The 19123-nt window shown below is 45.9% G+C and overlaps 2 protein-coding genes across 5 annotated transcripts in view; both read right to left on the minus strand.

The window, feature by feature from the left end:
* LOC147711018 (uncharacterized) overlaps positions 1-10239 on the minus strand; it is a 35916-nt gene extending 25677 nt beyond the window's left edge. Inside the window, exon 1 of the mRNA XM_086921822.1 lies at positions 10139-10239. The gene's annotated coding sequence lies outside the window, so the exon portion shown is untranslated. The remainder of the gene's footprint in view (positions 1-10138) is intronic.
* Positions 1-19123, minus strand: part of ADK (adenosine kinase) — a 723202-nt gene that overhangs the window by 420459 nt on the left and 283620 nt on the right. The window lies entirely within an intron of this gene.

Consider the following 19123-nt stretch of genomic DNA (forward strand, 5'->3'; position numbering starts at 1 on the left):
GAAATGTTCTGATAAAATGTATTGGTTTAGGGGCCTGAGGTCTAAAATTGGTCTGAGGGACCCGTCCTTTTTGGGGATTAGGAAGTACAGTGAGTACACCCCTGTACCCTGGTGTTCTAAGGGTACTAGTTCTATGGCCCCTTTTTGTAGCATGCTGATGACTTCCTGCTGCAAGAAGTGTAGGTGTTTTGCGGACATAGGACGGTGTCTTGGGGGAATGTTGGGTGGTGTGGAGGTCAATTCTAGGCAATAGCCATGCTGGACAATTTGCCTCACCCACTTGACTGTGGTTATGTTTTCCCAGACTTGCAGGAACTGCTGTAATCTTCCCCCGACCGGTGTTACATGGTCTGGGGGTAGTGACAAAAAGTCACTGTTTGGTATTGGTAGAGGATCTGGTGGTGTTATTCCCTCGTCCTTAACCCTTGCTGTTATTGCCACTGTATCCACCTCTACTGTTCTTGTTGTAGGTGTTTTGCGTGTTCCCCTTGTTGTATGAGGTTTGCTGTGTTGAGCCTGCTCTTGCAGCTCCTCTGTTGCCGGAGCGATGAAAGGAGCCACCTCTGTATTGTTGTGACTGCAAGGCTCCCATAGACTTGGCCGTCTCGGTATCCTTCATTTTGTCTAGTATTGTGTCCACATTAGGGCCAAACAAATAATCAGGGTTCACAGGTTGATTGAGTAAAGTGCTCTGAACCTCATTTTTAAACCCAGATATGCGTAGCCACGCATGTCGTCTAAGCAGGACACTGGTATTGATAGCCCTGGCTGCAGTGTCTGCCGCATCTAGCGCACACTTGATGGAGGCGTTAGATATGAGCTTTCCCTCTTGTATTAGGTATTCTGCCTGTTCTTTATAAAGGTCAGGCAGATGCTGGCGAATCTGCTCTAGTGTGTCATAATGGGCCTAGCTAGCAGGGCTTGTGTGTTTGAAATTCTCCATATGTTAGCTGCTTGAGCAGCTACCCTTTTGCCCGAGGCCTCCAGAATCTTCGATTCCTTGTCTGGAGGTGGAGCCTCGCCAGTAGTCTGTGAATTTGCACGTTTACGTGCATTGGATACTACCAAAGAGTCTAAAGGTAGCTGTCCTCTAATGTAGGTAGGGTCCACTGGAGCTAGCCTATATTTCTTCTCTATCCTGGGGTTAATGACTCGTGCCCTGGTAGTTTCCTTATATATGTCCCCTGCGTATTTAAGCACCCCCTTTACATTCGTTATGTTTTCACTGATCTTTCAGAGGTGTTGAAAGTATCAAAAAGGAAGTGTTCCTCAATGGGGTCTGCATGCATTTCCACGTGGTGGTTGTATGCTGCTCTTTCTAGCAATGCATTGAAAGCAGCTGTGTCCTCTGTAGGCAAAGTTTTAACAGGGTATGCAGTATTGTCTTGCATGGGCTGAGAGTCTACAGGATCTGCAGGGTCAGACCATTGTTGAGTTTGGTTGTCCTGGTCATTGTCCACAGGATAATTATAAAAAAAAATCCTCATATTCCACATCCTCATATGTGTATGTGGGAGAATATGTAAAAGTCTCTTGCACATGTGGTCTGATAGGCTCAAAGAGAGTAGGAGATGTAGAAGAGTCTCTTGTCTTCTTCAGTGGTATCTTATAGGTTTCAACGTAAGGGTCTTGTCTGATTTTCCTCTTTAATAGGGTAACTCTGCCAGTATCGGGGTTGACGTACAGTTTGGATTGTTCTTGTCGAGGGCTCTTGCTCTTCATGTGCTTGAGCTTTTCTCCCGGTTATCGCCTTCTTAGCTTGCGCCGGGTCGATTTCTGTTATCGGTTCGACCGTTTTTTGCCTCATGTACGTTGGAAGTCCAAATTTTATCGATCCGAGGGACTTTTGTGCATCAGTCTTTTTTGGCTCGATGAACTTCTTCGGTGCCGAAATGGTTATCGATCCGACAATTTTCTTTGTTTCAATAACTACTTTTTGTTTTTTTGTCGTCTTCGAAGCCTGCTGCTTCGGAGCGATGATTTGTTGCCTCGGCTCAACGGACCCCTTCGCCTTGATCCTTGCCTTCGGGTCCAGTGTCTTTGTTTGCACCGTCGACTTTCTGCTTCGGTTCGACAACCATCTTCTGCGAGAGTCATTTGTTTATGTTGCCTGGCGTCGAAATCGATCTTGTTGGTTCCGCGGCCTTTAGCTTAGGCATGTCTCTGGGTGTACTGCTCTCTGCTCGACAACCCTCTTATGCGGCCCAGCCGGGTCGAGGGCCATTTTGTTTTTGCTCTGCGCCGATGGTTCCGCACCTCTCGGTCCGAAGACTGTAAAGTCTATCAGTTTCGGTTTCTGTTTTGCTTCTTTCACTTTCGGGTTCGATATTACCAAGGAATGGTAATGTTGCAGTGATGGCTCTTGTCTTATATTCTTAGCCGGGCTGAATTGCGGGGCTATAGAATCAATGTTAGGATCTTGGCTAAGGCCTTCTGGCGATGCCTCGACCTGAGCCTCTGGAAGCGTATCAGTAACAGTACTGGGCTCCGTAATCACGGTTGGCCCCGTGTCCTCGCCGGCTCCTATGCCTGGATCGTCGTCCCCTACCTCGACGATGTCGTCTTCGACGTAGTAGTTGGAGTCATGTTCCGACCCCTGCTCCGACTGTTGGTCTGAGTCCTCAGCTTCGACGACCTCTTTGTCGTCTTCAAAGATGTTCTCCGGCTCAGGCGCTGGCTTCTGCATCGTCTGCCTCGCTGCTCTTCGAAGCCGAAGTGTCATCTTCGATCAAAACTGCGCACAAGCTAAGCAGTCGGCTTCATTGTGTTCCGGAGATAAACACTAGTTACACACAGGGTGTTCATCTATGTGTGGTAATTTCGAGTTACAGTTGGGGCATCTTTTGAATGGGCTTCGTTCCATCGACGATTGGTCATTTGGTGTCGAAAAGGCCACGCGGCGCGATTCGATGTTCTGAGTAGAAACTACAGAAAGAGTGGTCGATACCGATCGCAACAACAATACCGACGCCCCCGAAGGCCTTTTGGGCTTTTAGAAACTTTTTTTTTTTTTTTCTTTTTTTTTTTTTTTTTTAAATCGATTCCGAACTCAGAGTTGGAAATCACATCCGAACCCAATGGCGGAAAAAAACAATCTAAAGATGGAGAGGATGCCCATGCGCACTGTAGTCCAGGGGAGGAGCCACCTATCTCGTGATACTTCTAGGACTCTTCCAGGACAACAATGTGCAACCATCCGGACCCAACACTAGGCGGCGATCTATGCACAGATATGAATGTCAGCAGCCCTACATGCCTCGAACAATTGCTTGAGCGTCATTGAGCTTTGCAGCAGTTCAGAAACCCGAAGACCTCCAATTCCTAGAAGAAATAAGTTCTCCTAGGAGCTACCGGAATGGAAGAATCTGGCTTAGCTGTGTGTAGATGACAATCCACCCGCTTGAATCTCATCACCAGAAGCTCCCAAGATGGCTGAATACTTCCTTGTTCTTCTCGGTTTATGGATCCTAGGTCACTCACTACCTTCCTTCCAGTCTGGAGACTTAGTGGTTTCACGTTGCATACAGATCCTTTTGTGCCGAAACCACTCTTAACACTCCCTCGATTACACTCGCTTCCATCCACCTCAACACTAGGAAGGAGGCATCCCGAGGCCAGAACTGACAAACAGCATATTAAAATGATCTTTCAGAGACTTGACATCTCTTGATCCCTTGAGGTCAGTCGTACCCCAATCACATGAGAGGATAACAGACTGTAGAGGCATGTACGGGCCTTGCCCTTACGAAGATAACACCTACAACCATGGTAAATGCACACCAAACCACAAGAACAATTGAACTGTCACTAAAAAGATCAGTTCAGTTTCAGAAGCCCCATACAACCAGTACACGATTCAGTGTCTTCCGAGTACCAGCAAAGCAGAAAGTCATAGAATGAGATGCCGGAGGGGTGCCGGAGAGGTTAACACCCCTGCAACATTCATGGTGTATTTTAAGATGGACAACTGAATCCTTATCTGCAGAATATATGTGCACTGGATTACATGGACTCCTTGTCGTACCCCGTGAGAGTGGGGCACAGAGTGGTTTTTAGGGGAGTCTATGGCTACTGGACCACAAATCTGGTGGTTGGGATTCTTTGCTTCTAGTGTCATGGTGTCCGTTCTGCTATGGCTCTGCAAACTGGGCTAACCTCTGCACTTCTCAAGTTAGCGAGGGTGAGCAGTCAAAGGCCCGTCGGGGAGGTAGAGAAGGGGCAAGAAATTAGAAATCAACAGTCTGCTAACCGATACAAGCAAGCACTGGGTCGACCAGCATTTGAGTGTAACTAGAAAAGTATGGTAATACCACAACAAAACATAACACGCCACAAAGGAACGTAGTACAGTTACAAGGCACTTCCAACAAAACTGGTTTCAACCAATGGTAAGACTCCCAAACCCCAACTGGGTGCTAATTACCATCTAATATAGTGATCACTTATTACAGCTGTAGCTCCAAACCACCTAAGGGGTTGTATTACTGTGTGGATATTCAGGCAAGAATCTGCTCATGTGAGAGTACACATTGGTAATATGGATTATCACTCAATGCAAGGTGCCCGTGGGCCAGTTCAATTTGTGTCTGGCTAAAGAGTTTTTTGCGGCACTCATGATGGATTTCAGTACACAGTTCTAGGGCAAGACAGTCTCACTCAGTATTTTAAACATGGCCTTGTGCTACCTGTCCATGTATTACACTGATGAGCATTGCAGTGGTCTGGTTGAGCCCTACCCAGATGCAGTACTGCGGTAGCAGGGTAGCAACAGATATGCCTCTCAGGTCAGGTTGGATTTTGTGCATGGAAGGCCAAGAGTCTGCTTTTGCTCTGCTTCGTCATGTTATGCATATTTGTAGAGCGTGCAATAACCTTCATGGGTATCCCTGCGCTGAGCCCTATAGTCCAGCCTGCTGGTGATGGATACTATTTTTTTGGTGTTGGTCAGGGGCCATTTGAAGTTCTTCCTCAGGGTGTGGAAGCAGGAAACTTTCAGCATTGATGTGTGTGGTCATGTCGAGCCTGTTGAGTTGCTGGTCAGTGTATGATAGGATGCTGATGTGGTGGGTGCAGATTAGGTTGGCTAGTGGAGTCATATGTGTTGAAGAGGGTAGGGTTGAAACTTAAGGCACTCCGCAGATAGGTTTACGGGCTTACGAGCTTACGAGGTGCACTGTGTTGAGCTGATGTTTGAATCCCTTCAGTCAAAAAGGAGCCGATCCAGCAGAGAGCAGGTCCTTGAATGCTGATCTTGTGTGGGCATCTGATGAGTGGTTTTTGACACCATCCCGAATGCCACTGAGAGGTCTAGAAGGATCAGGGCCTCTGTCTAGGATCATATGGATGTTGTCCGTAGTGGCAATGAGTGCTGTGGTTGGGTGTGGTTCAAGACTGTGGCGTCTAGGAGCAGGTGGTGTGGCGTCGGTGTGGCATCTGATGTGGACTTTCTCTACAACCTTGGGTTGGTAGGAGGGAAATCAGTCCGTAGATGTTGAGTTTGGCTAGATGCTGAGGGTTTCTTGAGAAGGGCAAAGACTGCAACATGTTTCCAAGAGTCTGGGAATGTGGGTGAGTAAATGGAGACTTTGAGAATCAGAGTTATTCTCCTTGGCAGTTACATCATGGAAGTCCTTGGCAGGAGTGACAATTCAGTCTGGATGTGCAGCTAATTAACAGTGGCATTCAGGCCCCAAAGGTTCAGACATGCAGGCGTGTTGCTTCATGCAGTTTGCCAAATGAACTACAAAGGTAGGCCAGATAACCCTTCCTAGCTTGGGTCAGCATCGGGCACACTCCCGAATACAGCTCTGCCTCTTCTGGGCGTTCCATGCACCACGGTGGGCTTCGTCATCTATATAGACACCAGTCTCCTCCTTCAGGGCCAAGGACTCTGCTTTCTTCTATGAGAAGGTAGGAAGGCTTCTAAGATCTAGTATGACCCACAGATTTTCTAGCAAGTTGCAGACTTCAGTTGATGGCCCTTTCCCTCCCCTCTGGGCACAATGAAGTCTGAAGCCCCCACACTTGGCTGTCATCCTACCTGAAATAACAATCGGGACAGACAAAAAGACAGGGCTTCCTAGATACTTTCTACACCTTTAAAAGGTTTGCCGACTCACTCCTCTCCCCTAGCATCCACCAAACTGAAGTGCTCATTAAGGCCTAATCTGCAAACCCATGCTAAAAGGACCTCTTTTTTTATTATTTTTAAAAAAAATTTATTGAAAGTTCATAACAATATAGTGTACATTAGAAACAGCAGAATGTAATAAATAAATATATACAAATATATGGATACGCATGACATAAAAGTGGAGACAGCTGATATCATAAAGCAGTATTTACAGGGAAAAAGAAATTAATAGGGCGAGATAGAATAGAAAAATTGAGGTCATAAACAAATCCGGCCATCAGCATGATCTATAAGACCCCACTCCTGGCCATCCTCCACGTAGCCACGGGTGCCCATATCCTTAGCCCCATTTCCCTAGATTTAATTCCCTTTAGGGCATACAGTTCTGACTCGATGTTATGGATCCCTAACATCCTACAAATCCACATTTGAAAAGTTGGGGGCTTGACATCCTTCCATGCAGCAGCAATTAATATCCTAAAAACAGCTGTCGATATAAAAACCAGCGCCTCAGACTCTGTACTCAAACCCAACTTTGCATCACAACCAAGTATTAAAAGAGTAGGGGATAGGTATATTCTGACAACTAGTAGCCCCTCTAAAAACTTTTCAATTTCCTTTTTAATGGGGCCCAACTTTTCACAACTACAGAACATGTGCAATACATCTGCTGGACCGTTACCACACCTAAAAGGACCTCATAGAATTCTTAAAGGTAGCCCTTTCTCCATTCTCCCTCACTTCAGCCACTGAGGGAGGAGACCCAGGCACTTCATTGTCTGGGCGTCATACATCCAGTCACAAGAATGCAGACAATACATTTACCTTGTCTGAGGAAGCAGCATTCGCCCTCCAGCTTGTGCCATGTTAAACCAGGGGCAATGCAAAATGGATGCCACTGCTCCCAGCACTGCTACTCACACCCAGTCTATACATGCAACAAAGATCCACCGTACATACATACAGCTAGCAAGCACACAGAATATCAGAGCAAGAGCCTGAGCATTGCATCTCAGCAGAACATGACACAAATGGATGCAGTAAGTTGCGCTTACACTGAAATAAAAAAAAAAAAAAGAAAAGATTTGCTCAGGTCTATAAATCCCCAAAAAACGATATGCGGCTACCCCTGCTGTTTGTCAACAACCTAGAACATGGATGGCAGTCCAATGCCGTTAGAGGGTACACTCGGTGGGCCCTCTAGATCACAGATAAAGTTCTGGATCTTGGCTTGATCATGGACATGTCTAGGCTTCAGCACACATTGGATTAGCGTGCTAGCTGGGCCAAAAATGAATCAGGGCATCAGTTTCACGTATAGCTGGCACACTCAGAGCATAAGTACACACATGTATACAATGTAGGGGACATTCCCATGCCAACAGTCCATATCTTCAGACTAAATCAGCATGGAGATCTTTGGATATATGCAGGGGCTCTGGAATTATGTGGCAAGGGATGGGGTGCAAATTATGTGCCAATGTTTGCTAAATATGCGGCAAGACAATGTAAATTATGCAGCATGATGCAGCATATTTTGTGATATTATCATCATTACTTTGTCCAGACAGTGTTCCAATGTGTAAAAATGACAAAGTTTTCATCTCATTAATACTAGGGTAACAACAAAATACACCATTACGCAACTGAAAGGACAACAGTCAATCTTTGCGAAGTTTCGCCTTCCGCAGAGTAGTATCACGTTTTGCAACACTTTTTTAAATCCTCAAATTATCTAGAAAATTGATTATGTGGCAAACCCATAATTATGCATAAAATGATGCAGCAGCAGAATCTTATATTTCCAGTGGCCCGGGATATTGAGAAAGGCCGTATGGGTGGCTGTGATCATATTGAAGCCTCGTTTTTATACTTTATAATTTCCAGTCTATCATTTAACTGAACAAGTAAGTGCCATCAAAAAGCATACCTACTATTTAATTTTCTAAGGCCACAGCCTGAACACTTTCCAGACGTGACATCAAAGTTCCAATTTATTATTTAAATTCCCTAATGGCTGTCGCTACTGAAACCGGTGATGCTTTTATGCACATATTCAAAATAAGTTTTGCTCTCCTGGTCAATAGCATCTGTCTTTGATGGCACTACTCAGCCAAAAAATATAACTAAATCATACATACCACCACCACCCATATTCCCTAGGATTAACTTACCACAGTAAAACAGTGGCAGTTCATAACATGAGTTGCTACTGATTCAATCTTTTTCCCCCTCATGCATCAATTTCTCTCTTTCCCGGTCCAGCAGTAGAAAAATAATACAGTCTGGACTGACTTGTATATTTTGGACAATGGAGATGACGGAATCTGTTTCAGTGTGGCCTTTTAAATCGACTTGGGATCTCTGAATATCTTGAATTTAAGCTCTTACTTGGGTAAATTTATTGTCTAGGCCATGCTTTTTTCCATACAGAAAATTGCTCTAAAGTGGATAGGGTACTATGACGCCCTGAAAAGACATTATTTGGTACGACTTAAAAATGAATTAATGTTAAGTATGCTTCAAAACCTGAAAGCAGGTGGGCATGAGGAGCCAGATGCAACACTCAACTGCCCACGCCTCCCATGAAGGGACTGGTAACTGCTGATTGTACCTACTTACATTGAACTGTAAGCCACCACTCGTAAAATTTACAAAGTACACATGCTTAAATCTATCCATATACATGTAACCAACTACACGCAGTCATAACGCCAAGATTTCTGTGACAGCGAACAAATACCCTTGGTGAGTTTAGTGTAGCACTATACAAGAAAACGACCTGGGGATTATGAATTATGATGAATAAACAATAAAAAGCAGGTGAGTGGAATGATACCCAGTGCGTGATAATCACTTGAAAGAACTCTTGAAAAAACTGAAAAGTAATGAATAGTTCTATTAATTTAGGGGATACCCAGTTTTCTTTCTAGCAACCTTTAGTTATGTCAGAGCTCTGCTTCTTTGAAAGAAAATGCATTTATTTGCATTTTAATACTTTTCGAGGTTTATTAAAAGGCCTTCAAGGAAATAAAATGGAATTAGGATATACTTCTAATACTACACTATTAGGCCATGGTAGAATTCTCCTGTTTAGCCTCACCTTCCAAAATATCACTTGTTACGATGTCTCAGTTGCTGGAGTGTCTGAAACAGATCATACATAGGTCCAAGCCAGGCCGGGCAACGCAGCACTCAAACATGAGTCAAGACCGTTATACAGAGTATTTAGGTGCCTAAAAACAACTCCGTACAGGGCAGACACCGTTGTACGCACGTCCCTTTAGCCCTTTGCCAATGGCATCCCTACTATCCAAGCAACCAAAATCTCGTAACAGGTTTCCTTTTTTCCTCCCATCATGACCTTTTACCCTTACCCATCCTCCCTTCCTCTTGTTCCATGAAGTGCTTTGAGTAAGTGGGGGACACGCAGAGGCAAGATCTTGCCAGACTGCACCTTGCCTTAATCTTGCTGGGGTGGGACTTCATCCCCCTGCAGTATGGTCTCCTCCCACTAACGAGGCACACCGCAACACGCTACAAAAGCGTCTCTGGGCTAACGCAGCACAGGACGTGCGTCAGGCGCATCCGGGCAAAAAGCAGGCCTGTCTGTGCCCATCAGAGCCCGGAGGAGGCTGAGCCACACCGCTTGGCTTGGTCATCCAAGGTACTGCTTTTTATCCACCTGTTGCCATTGGAAAATGTATAGGCGACAGGGTAGCTCTATCACGAATGCGTGCAATGAGCGCCGAGCAGCAGGATCAATTATGAACTACCTGAATACCTCTAGGAGCATCATTAACTTGGAAATCATTCATGACAAAGAATGCTAGCACTTATAGCAGATGCAGGCAGACAATTCTGCCACAGCTGCATCCTCGAATACCCATCTTGGGGAAATCCCTGGAGGGCCTACTATTCAGGACCCCGAGGTGAATAACCTGTGTAGATTTCTGAGGAACTTGCATGTTAACAGTTGCCTCCATCCCTCCATCGGGTGTGAACCCCGCAACAGCAGCACCCTGGGTAAGGATGTCACCACCTCTCCATATACGGAAAGGAAACTTGCGCCTTACTAGAGTAGAACTTAAAAAAATAAGGTGGTAAATCTCCATCGACTCAGATAAGGCTGTTAGAGCAATATAGGACTAGACCGCTTAAGGACAGTCCTGATGCTTATTCCTTTTTGGGTTTCGCCTGCCGAAGGCTGCGCTCTGCGCAGCTTTTCGGCGCAGACGAAATACATTGATTACAATAAGGACTTCAGGAACGTCCCCCGGCTCCCATTGGCTAGCTCCATAAATGGAGGCTAGTCATTGGGTGCAGGATCTGTCCGTCAAGGCCGGACCAGATTCGGGGGCGTTCCCGAGTATTTTTCTCTTTTGGCCAACGTTATGCGGCGGTGGGGGGGCTTTTTTTTGGCTCGTCGAGGTTGGTTTGGGCCATTTGGCGGCTGACCGCAGGCCGAGGAAGTCCAGGTGAGTGGTTCCTTTCCTGTCCCCCCTCCCGCTGTCCGTTCCTTTCCCGCCCCCCCCCCACGTTCCTGCCCGCCCCCCCTCCCGTCCGTATGCCCGTTCCCATTTGTAAATGCTTGTTTATTTAAAAAAAATGTAGTTTCTTATATAGCGCACGTATCACCACAAAGGGTATCTCGGCGCTTGCTTTGGGAACCCGTCCTGGTTTTTCCCTGGGGGATAGCCCAGCTGGGCACCCCCAAGGTGAAAGCCAGGCATCCCGCCGCGGGGGCCATAGTGGAGATTTCTTTCTGAATAGTGCTGGTGATACGTAGGGTAAGGTCGTGTTTTTTAACCCCTTAAGTGCTGCTGACGGCCAATGGTCGTCAGCAGCGCTACCTCCCCAGTGCTGCGCACGACCATTGAACGTCCATTCAGCACTAGTTCTAATGGACAGCGCAGCACTGGGGAGAAATGTTTACACGCAGCAAAGGTGTTAAATGACTTTCTGAAGGGTGTTGTTTCGTATGGAGGGTTGAGCCAGTGCCTTTTCTGTTACGTTCTGAAGGGGGCTGGTGGTTACAGAGGGTAGCGGAGGTGTTTTTCAGTTTCTTTCGGAGGAGCACTGATGATACACAGGGTAGAGACATTGTTTTTGTACTTGGATTAAATCCGTGTCTTTTGGTTGAAATGTCATTTCACGTGAAACACTGATAATTCTCAGAGAAGTCACTGCATCGTCTCAATTTAAATAAGACATATGCACTTCGCCGTCAGCACCATGAATTAGGTCTGTTCCCCATTGCACCACAACAACTGGGTATTTCTGCCTTTTGGAAAGGCAGACGGGTTTAGCCATTACGTTCCTATGAGCCCCACAGACCACGCACGCAAACCTGGAATTAATCCGGGACTCCGAGCTCAAAATGGACCGCCAGATCAACTCCGTCTCATCTTCCTGCTTCCACACCCTCCGCCTCCTTCGTAAGACCTTCAAATGGATCCCCCTCGAACAACGAAAGACAGTCACTCACGCCCTGGTCACCAGCAGTCTCGACTACGGCAACGCACTCTACGCCGGAATAAACAAAAACCTCATCCGCAAGCTACAGAACATCCAGAACGCCGCCGCAAGACTGGTACTCAACCTGCCAAAACACTGCCACATCTCCCAGCACCTGCGCACACTCCACTGGCTCCCCGTCGAGGCGAGAATCTCCTTTAAGATGCTCACCCACGCACACAAGGCCCTCCACGGCACCGGACCAGCATACCTGGACAGCCGACTCAAATTCCACGCACCCCAAAGGACCCTATGATCAGCCCAGCTTTCCTACGCCGTGGTCCCCCGCACCAGAAAGACCAGATCGGGAGGCCGCTCCTTCTCCTTCCTCGCGGCCAAAGCATGGAACGCCCTTCCGCTCCACCTCAGACAGACAACATCGCTCCCCATCTTCGCAAGAAACCTCAAAACCTGGCTCTTCGACAGACCCCCTCGATGGAATGGAACCTGCAACCCCCCCCCCCCCCTCGCGCCTTGAGACCCTTACGGGTGAGTAGTCGCGCTTTAACAAACTCCTGATTGATTGAGACACCGTGGCGCGGGGCTTAGCAGTTCAGATTACTATTGAGGCTCATGAGGGTTCGAATACGGCCTAGGACCCATCTCAAAATATAAATAATTAGACCGCTGTGCTTTAAAATATTTTCTTAGTGTGTGTTTTAAATATTGATCACATGAATTTAGCTATAATATTGTTGCGGTGAGGCTTGTTACTGTTCACGCTACCACATTCAGTGTTACATGCGCAGTCACGATTGGTTAATGTTTTTGTAACACAGGCTGGGAAACCTCTCCTGGTCATACAAGAAATCGAAGATAGCACTGCTATCCTTACAGGCTCGGATCCCACAGCAGCCCCATTGCTACAGATCTTACAGGCTCTCTCCGTGAACAGCAGTGATATTCCTCCCGATCCCAGACAGCACACATCTCTCTAGATCTCATGGGCTCTCGCAGTTAATGGCTTTGGTGTGCTCACAGGGTCTCATCACAGCCAGCAACCTCACACCAACAGATCTTACAGGCTCCTAACAGTAGTAGATCCATCTTTCCTGCTCTTACAGGCTATAACTAAATACAACCGTGATATCCCTCCGGGTCTCACAGGCTCTTGAAATAGCAGTGAAATCACTCCAGTCCTTACAGGATCTCACTACACAGACAGCAGAGCTACCGTCTCTACTCTTACAGGCTCTCTCACTGTGGAGAACAAACACTTCCCTCCAGATCATACAGCAGTCAAAGCTCACCGACTCTTACAGGCTTCCACCATCGCTAATAGCGCTGTCCTTTCTGCTCATACAGGCTCTCTCACTGTAGGCAACAGTGCTACCTCTCCCGATCATACAGGCTATCTGTGTGTGTGGGGGGGTTCTGTGTGTGTGGGGCTCTGAGGTTTGTTTGGGTCATTCCCAGGCCGACCCGCCGCAGGAAGAAGTCCAGGTGAGTGCTTTTTTCTTGCCTTCTGCCTTTTTATGCCCGTTCCCGCCCCTCTCCCGCTGTCCGTGTCCCCGTTCCTTCCCGCCCCCCGTCCCCCTCCCTGCTATCCGTGTGCCAGTTCCCATTTGTAAATGCTTGTTTATTTACTTTCTGAATAGCGCTGGTGATACGTAGGGTAAGGTCGTGCTTTTTTAATGACTTTCTGAAGGGTGTTGTTTCGTATGGAGGGTTGTGCCAGTGCCTTTTCTGTTACGTTCTGAAGGGGGCTGGTGGTTACAAAGGGTAGAGGAGGTGTTTTTCAGTTACTTTCTGAGGAGCACTGATGATACACATGGTAAAGACATTGTTTTTGTACTTGGATTAAATCCGTGTCTTTTGGTTGAAATGTCATTTCACGTGAAACACTGATAATTCTCAGAGAAGTCACTGCATCGTCTCAATTTAAATAAGACATTTGCACTTCGCCGTCAGCACCATGAATTATGTCTGTTCCCCATTGCACCACAACAACTGGGTATTTCTGCCTTTTGGAAAGGCAGACGGGTTTAGCCATTACGTTCCTATGAGACACCGTGGCGCGGGGCTTAGCAGTTCAGATTACTATTGAGGCTCATGAGGGTTCGAATACGGCCTAGGACCCATCTCAAAATATAAATTATTAGACCGCTGTTTTTTAAAATATTTTCTTAGTGTGTGTTCTAAATATTGATCACATGAATTTAGCTATAATATTGTTGCGGTGAGGCTTGTCACTGTTCACGCTACCACATTCCGTGTTACATGCGCGGTCACGATTGGTTACCAGCCTGGGAAACCTCTCCCGGTCGTACAAGAAATCGAAGATAGCACTGCTATCCTTACAGGCTCGGATCCCACATCAGCCCCATAGCTGCAGATCTTACAGGCTCTCCGTGAACAGCAGTGATATTCCTCCTGATCCCAGGCAGCACACATCTCTCTAGATCTCATGGGCTCTCGCAGTTAATAGCATTGGTGTGCTCACAGGGTCTCATCACAGCCAGCAACCTCACACCAACAGATCTTACAGGCTCCTAACAGTAGTAGATCCATCTTTCCTGCTCTTACAGGCTATAACCAAATACAACCGTGATATCCCTCCGGGTCTCACAGGCTCTTGAAATAGCAGTGAAATCACTCCAGTCCTTACAGGCTCTCACTACAGACAGCAGAGCTACCGTCTTTGCTCTTACAGGCTCTCTCACTGTGGAGAACAAACACTATCCCTCCAGATCATACAGCAGTCAAAGCGCACCGACTCTTACAGGCTTCCACCATCGCTAATAGCGCTGTCCTTTCTGCTCGTACAGGCTATCTCACTGTAGGCAACAGTGCTAGCTCTCCCGATCTTACAGGCTATCTGTGTGTGTGTGTGTGTGGGGGGGGGGGCTCTGTGTGTGTGGGGGGGGGGTCTGTGTGTGAGGGGCTCTGTGTGTGTGGGGGGGCTCTGTGTGTGTCTCTCTATGGGTGTGTGTGCAAATGCAATAGGTCTCGCATTTGCTAGAGATTAAGCTATTGACATTGTAAATGGCAATGCCATTTATTTATCTGTTTTCAAAACCAACACATAAATACACATTTTGTCATTTACAGTGCCAATAGCTCTAACTTCGGCAAAGGCGAAACCGTTGCATTGTAAATGCTTGTTCCAGGTTGCACCTGTACACGTTATTAGTGTCACTGATCACTCAACTTATAGGGTACTCATCGATGAGGGTAGAACTCTGCAGGATACAGGCTTGGCATCTGTAGGTTCTGCAAGATTCTTGCAACCATGTAATCAGGTATAGGTGTGCCCATCCAAAGTGGAATATAGCCCCCCCCACCCCCCCAAATGCTATGTCAGTATACTTTCTAGGAACATCGCAGGGATTAATAGTAAAATGACTGACCATTATTGGGTACAGCTGGTGTCCAAGCAACGCATGGTCTTCAGGAGACATGGTCCCGCAGAAACACACACATTAATGGCTTTTATTCAATCTTTACTCCAGCAAGGCAAGTCCTTGTCAGGCCGTGATAGTGGTGGCTTCTAACCTTAGTAAACACTAAGCTGCTGGTTAAGATTAGGAAGGTTTTTACAGATTCAGGCTTTTTTCCAAGTATTGAACATGACGATCACAGGGATACCATCGAAAGCCCACTGATTGTTTTCGTAAAAATTGTTGCGATAAAAATGAATGCATCTGTTATTGATTCACTGAGAACTGCCCTAGATAATATGCTCACAGGGTTGACCACAGACTATCATATGTGGAGGAGGTTTTAACCATAGATTATGTTCTGTCTCAACTGATAGGCTTTGCGGAATGAGGAATCCTGTCACTTTTCACATTTTGAGCAGCATCGCGGAGGCGATAGTCTGAATAAGACGTTTATTACCCAGGACCTCCTCTTGGCTGTAGATCGGACCCCCTCAGAGATCCTCAAGCATGTAACCTTTACAGGCAGAGCAAACGGTCCTCTGATTTATTTTACTGCATTATCTAAACGATGTTCTAGGAAAGAGCGCAAGTTCTCCATCGTTGAATGTCCCATCAGTGACCTTTGTCCACTGGCAATAAATGGAAGGATTGTAACCCAGAGGCGTTTCTAGCACTCCTGTTAGGGAGTCACAAGGAGCATTTTGAGTCCTGCCTGAGCAATGACCCAGATCCCACAAGCGTAATGGGGACCTGCTCCGAAATTTGTAAAAAGGCAATGGCCTCGGCAGCAACGAGTATTCAGCTGTAAAAAGTGATGTATTAAGGCATGCTCCCAAGAACAGGAGCTTGCTGTCAGCTCCCTAACATCCCCACAGGGATATGGTGACTATTAGGGCGCCGAGAAAGCACTATAAAGAAACTGTGGAGACAAGGAAAGAAGGTTAGAGGGGAGGCCTGGGGGCACCTAACTGTTGCCTGTGGAGGACTGACGCAACCAAATTCTGGGAGATAGTGAATGCCCCTTTTTTTAAAATAAATAACCCCTCTACTAAAATAGGTGCGACCGTAACTTAACATGTTTGGGTGAAGCACTTTTCTACTGATTCCCAAAATTAAGACACCAGCGTTCATTGTACACACTGATCTGTAGAAATAAGGGCAATGAGTGGCGAACATTTTTTCTTAAGGACATTATTTCTGCTGTTGATAGGCGCCCATGCAAAAGAGCACCAGGACCAGACGGTGTCCTCATCCATCTATTTAAAAGCAATCTGGCACTTTAGGCCCGAATTTTGGTGAATGTTCTACAAAGCACAATTACCATTGGCACTCTAAAATCCTGAGCTAAAGCAATAAGTGTACTGATCTTTAAAAAGGGTGATAGGGGTGACCCCCTCGCCCCCAAGCTACCTACCAATATGCTTATTAGAATCCACTGCTAAGGAATTGGCAAGGTTACTATTGGACCATCTGCAGAAATGGGCAACTGAGGAGGGCATTTTAGCAACGGCGCAAAATTGCTTCAGAAAGGGTCTCGGTACAATTGATCAGTGCCTGAACCTTCATCTATTAGTTCATAAATATGTGCTCGTCAAAGAAGGATGTCAGTTACTAGCCTTCATGGACCTCAGCGCAGCCTTCAATAGTGTCGTACGGGAGAGCCTCCTGGACATGCTAGTAAAGAAAGGGGCTGACCTGCAGATTGTGCGTCTGCTTGCGCAGCTTCATCAGGGCGGGGAGTCTAGTATAAGGTTTGGATCTAATTTAGAGTGTACAGCCCCTGTTCAAATTAGAAAAAAAAATGACAAACATGGCTGTGCACCCTTTTGTTTTTAGTTATTACATTAATGGGCTTATGGAGTATTTGGGTGAGGTGGAAGTAGATTTCCCACGGGCAGGCTCAAATCCCAGGCCTGTTTTAATGTATGCTGGTGATAGTTTTAATAGCCAGGACAGGCCTGTGGCTTCGAAAGCTTTTAGGGATGTTTGTTGCTTTTATGTCGAATCCGGGGCTCTATACTAATGAAGACAAATCTTAAGCTATGGTCTGCGATTGACCTCGAAGCAAGATTCCGCTCTTTAATAATAATGGCACTGCACTTCAGTGTGTACCCGGTTTCACTTATCTTGGTGTTCCCTTTGATAGGGTTGGCTCCTGGAAACACCTGAATGAGTGTAAGGGCAGTACAATTGGAGAAACCAATAGCCTCCTCGTTTAAATTCGCTACCAAAGCAGGGTCAATGCCACTTGATGCGGCTATTGCCATTTACCAAGCCAAATCTGTATCAGAAGTTTGCTATGGTGTAGGGATATTCTGACAGTTCTCGCCTTCATGTTACTGAGAACAGTTTTTGGCAGACAAGTACTCCATCACTAATAGTGCTAGAGGAGCTAGGCTTAGATAGTTGGAAGATACTGCAAGTATAGCCCTGCGTTGTTATGTCTGTTGGTTTGGACCAGGGCCGAGGCCGCATTAAGTCGAAAGATCATTGCAGATTGTCTAAAATTGGGACGGGACAAGACATTCAGATGGCTCAGTCATGTAAAGTATGATCTACAAAAAATAGGCAGAGCGGATCTTTATAACAACCGCAGACCATTGAGCAGCCAATCAAGGCTGTAATAAAACACGTATTATTAAACTTTTACGCCACAAAGAGAACAAGGTTGGAATCCAACAAAAAGTATGTGGAGGCATATCTTCTATTGTGCACTACCCTGGCATTCAACCCTACTTGACCAAAGTGCCAGGTTATCAGAGATTCTACCTCGTTCAATTCAGACTCGGTATAATTCATCATTTGGTATCCAACCCTTCAAAAGTGTTTAATAGTCAAGATGTAATACCTTGTCCATGTGATAAAATTTCATCTCAATCCCAATTACACTTGCTCTTTTTTGGCGATTTTCATAAGGAGCCAAGGCTACGCATTTTAAGGTCTCTTCTGCGAAACCTGGGTGTAAAGCAGATTTATTTTATTCACAACAGCTCCAGACGGAGGCAATTTGCCTCACTATCTATAGATGTGTTGCATGAGTAGTAGGACCGCAGAAGGCAGTTGAAGTGACCACAGTTTTACTCTTTTCACCAGAATTGCCTTTGAAGGGGGGATGGTCTCTTACTGACCTACAGCACCGATTACATGCACTTCAAGCCCATTTTTGGGGCATTTTAATTTATTTGTATGAAGTTTGTTTCGCACTTTTTAACCTTATTGAATTTTTAGCTTTGTTTTATTGTATGAAATTGTTGAAATTGTTGTTCTCTCTTTTTTTCAAAGGCTGCGTTTTAAAGCACACGTTGGATCTTTTATTTATGTGATTTGGTCTATTGTGTACTTTTATGATTTGTCCAAAACCGAAATAAAGTTCACTTAAAAAGTGGTGTGAAGCATAAAGCACCGTACGTGACACTAAAGTTCCCTTGCAATTAATAATGAGTTCCCTTGGCTTTAAGTGGACCTCTGGGTCTCACCCGGCAGTAATGACAGAGGGCATTGAAGCCTGTCCTTATGAGGCCCAAAAATGATGTCCTTATCTTTACAACCAAGAAACATTGATCAGGTGAACAATGACTGTAAAAACTGATAAGGTAATCCATGTCAACACTGAAGTTTCTGTTTACATTTCACTTTATCTTCAATTCTGCTGTGTTTGCTTTTTCAGCTATGTATTTTTTGTGTGCAGCATATTAATCTTGTATAGTGCTTAATGTAAAAGGAGTCGTCTGAGGTGTCTATGCGAGTTAAGGTTGTAGACAACGGGTCACAAGTGAGAGCTTAAGTTGTGGCTGAAAGCACAGTTTCTGCCAGTTGGTCAGAATACATGTTCACCCAATCTTTGGCCTCTCTGCAGATCACACAGAGAAATGGTCATGTGTGTCCACTGCAACAGGCTACGCGAAAGTGTGTGAAGGAGGTACACAGCTGTCGAAAGAATGACAGTGTGAGGAAAAGAATGCAGCGTTCACATGTGCATTGTGTGTCATGAAGTGAAGGAGATGCGAGGAAGTACAAGCATGAGATAGTAAAAAAAAAAAAAAAAGGAGCTGAAGAGGGAAGAAAGGAGGTGTGAGATGTGCAAATGTAG

This window comes from Lissotriton vulgaris, chromosome 5 (genome assembly GCF_964263255.1).
Source record: "Lissotriton vulgaris chromosome 5, aLisVul1.2, whole genome shotgun sequence".
In the NCBI taxonomy this organism is placed as follows: domain Eukaryota; kingdom Metazoa; phylum Chordata; class Amphibia; order Caudata; family Salamandridae; genus Lissotriton; species Lissotriton vulgaris.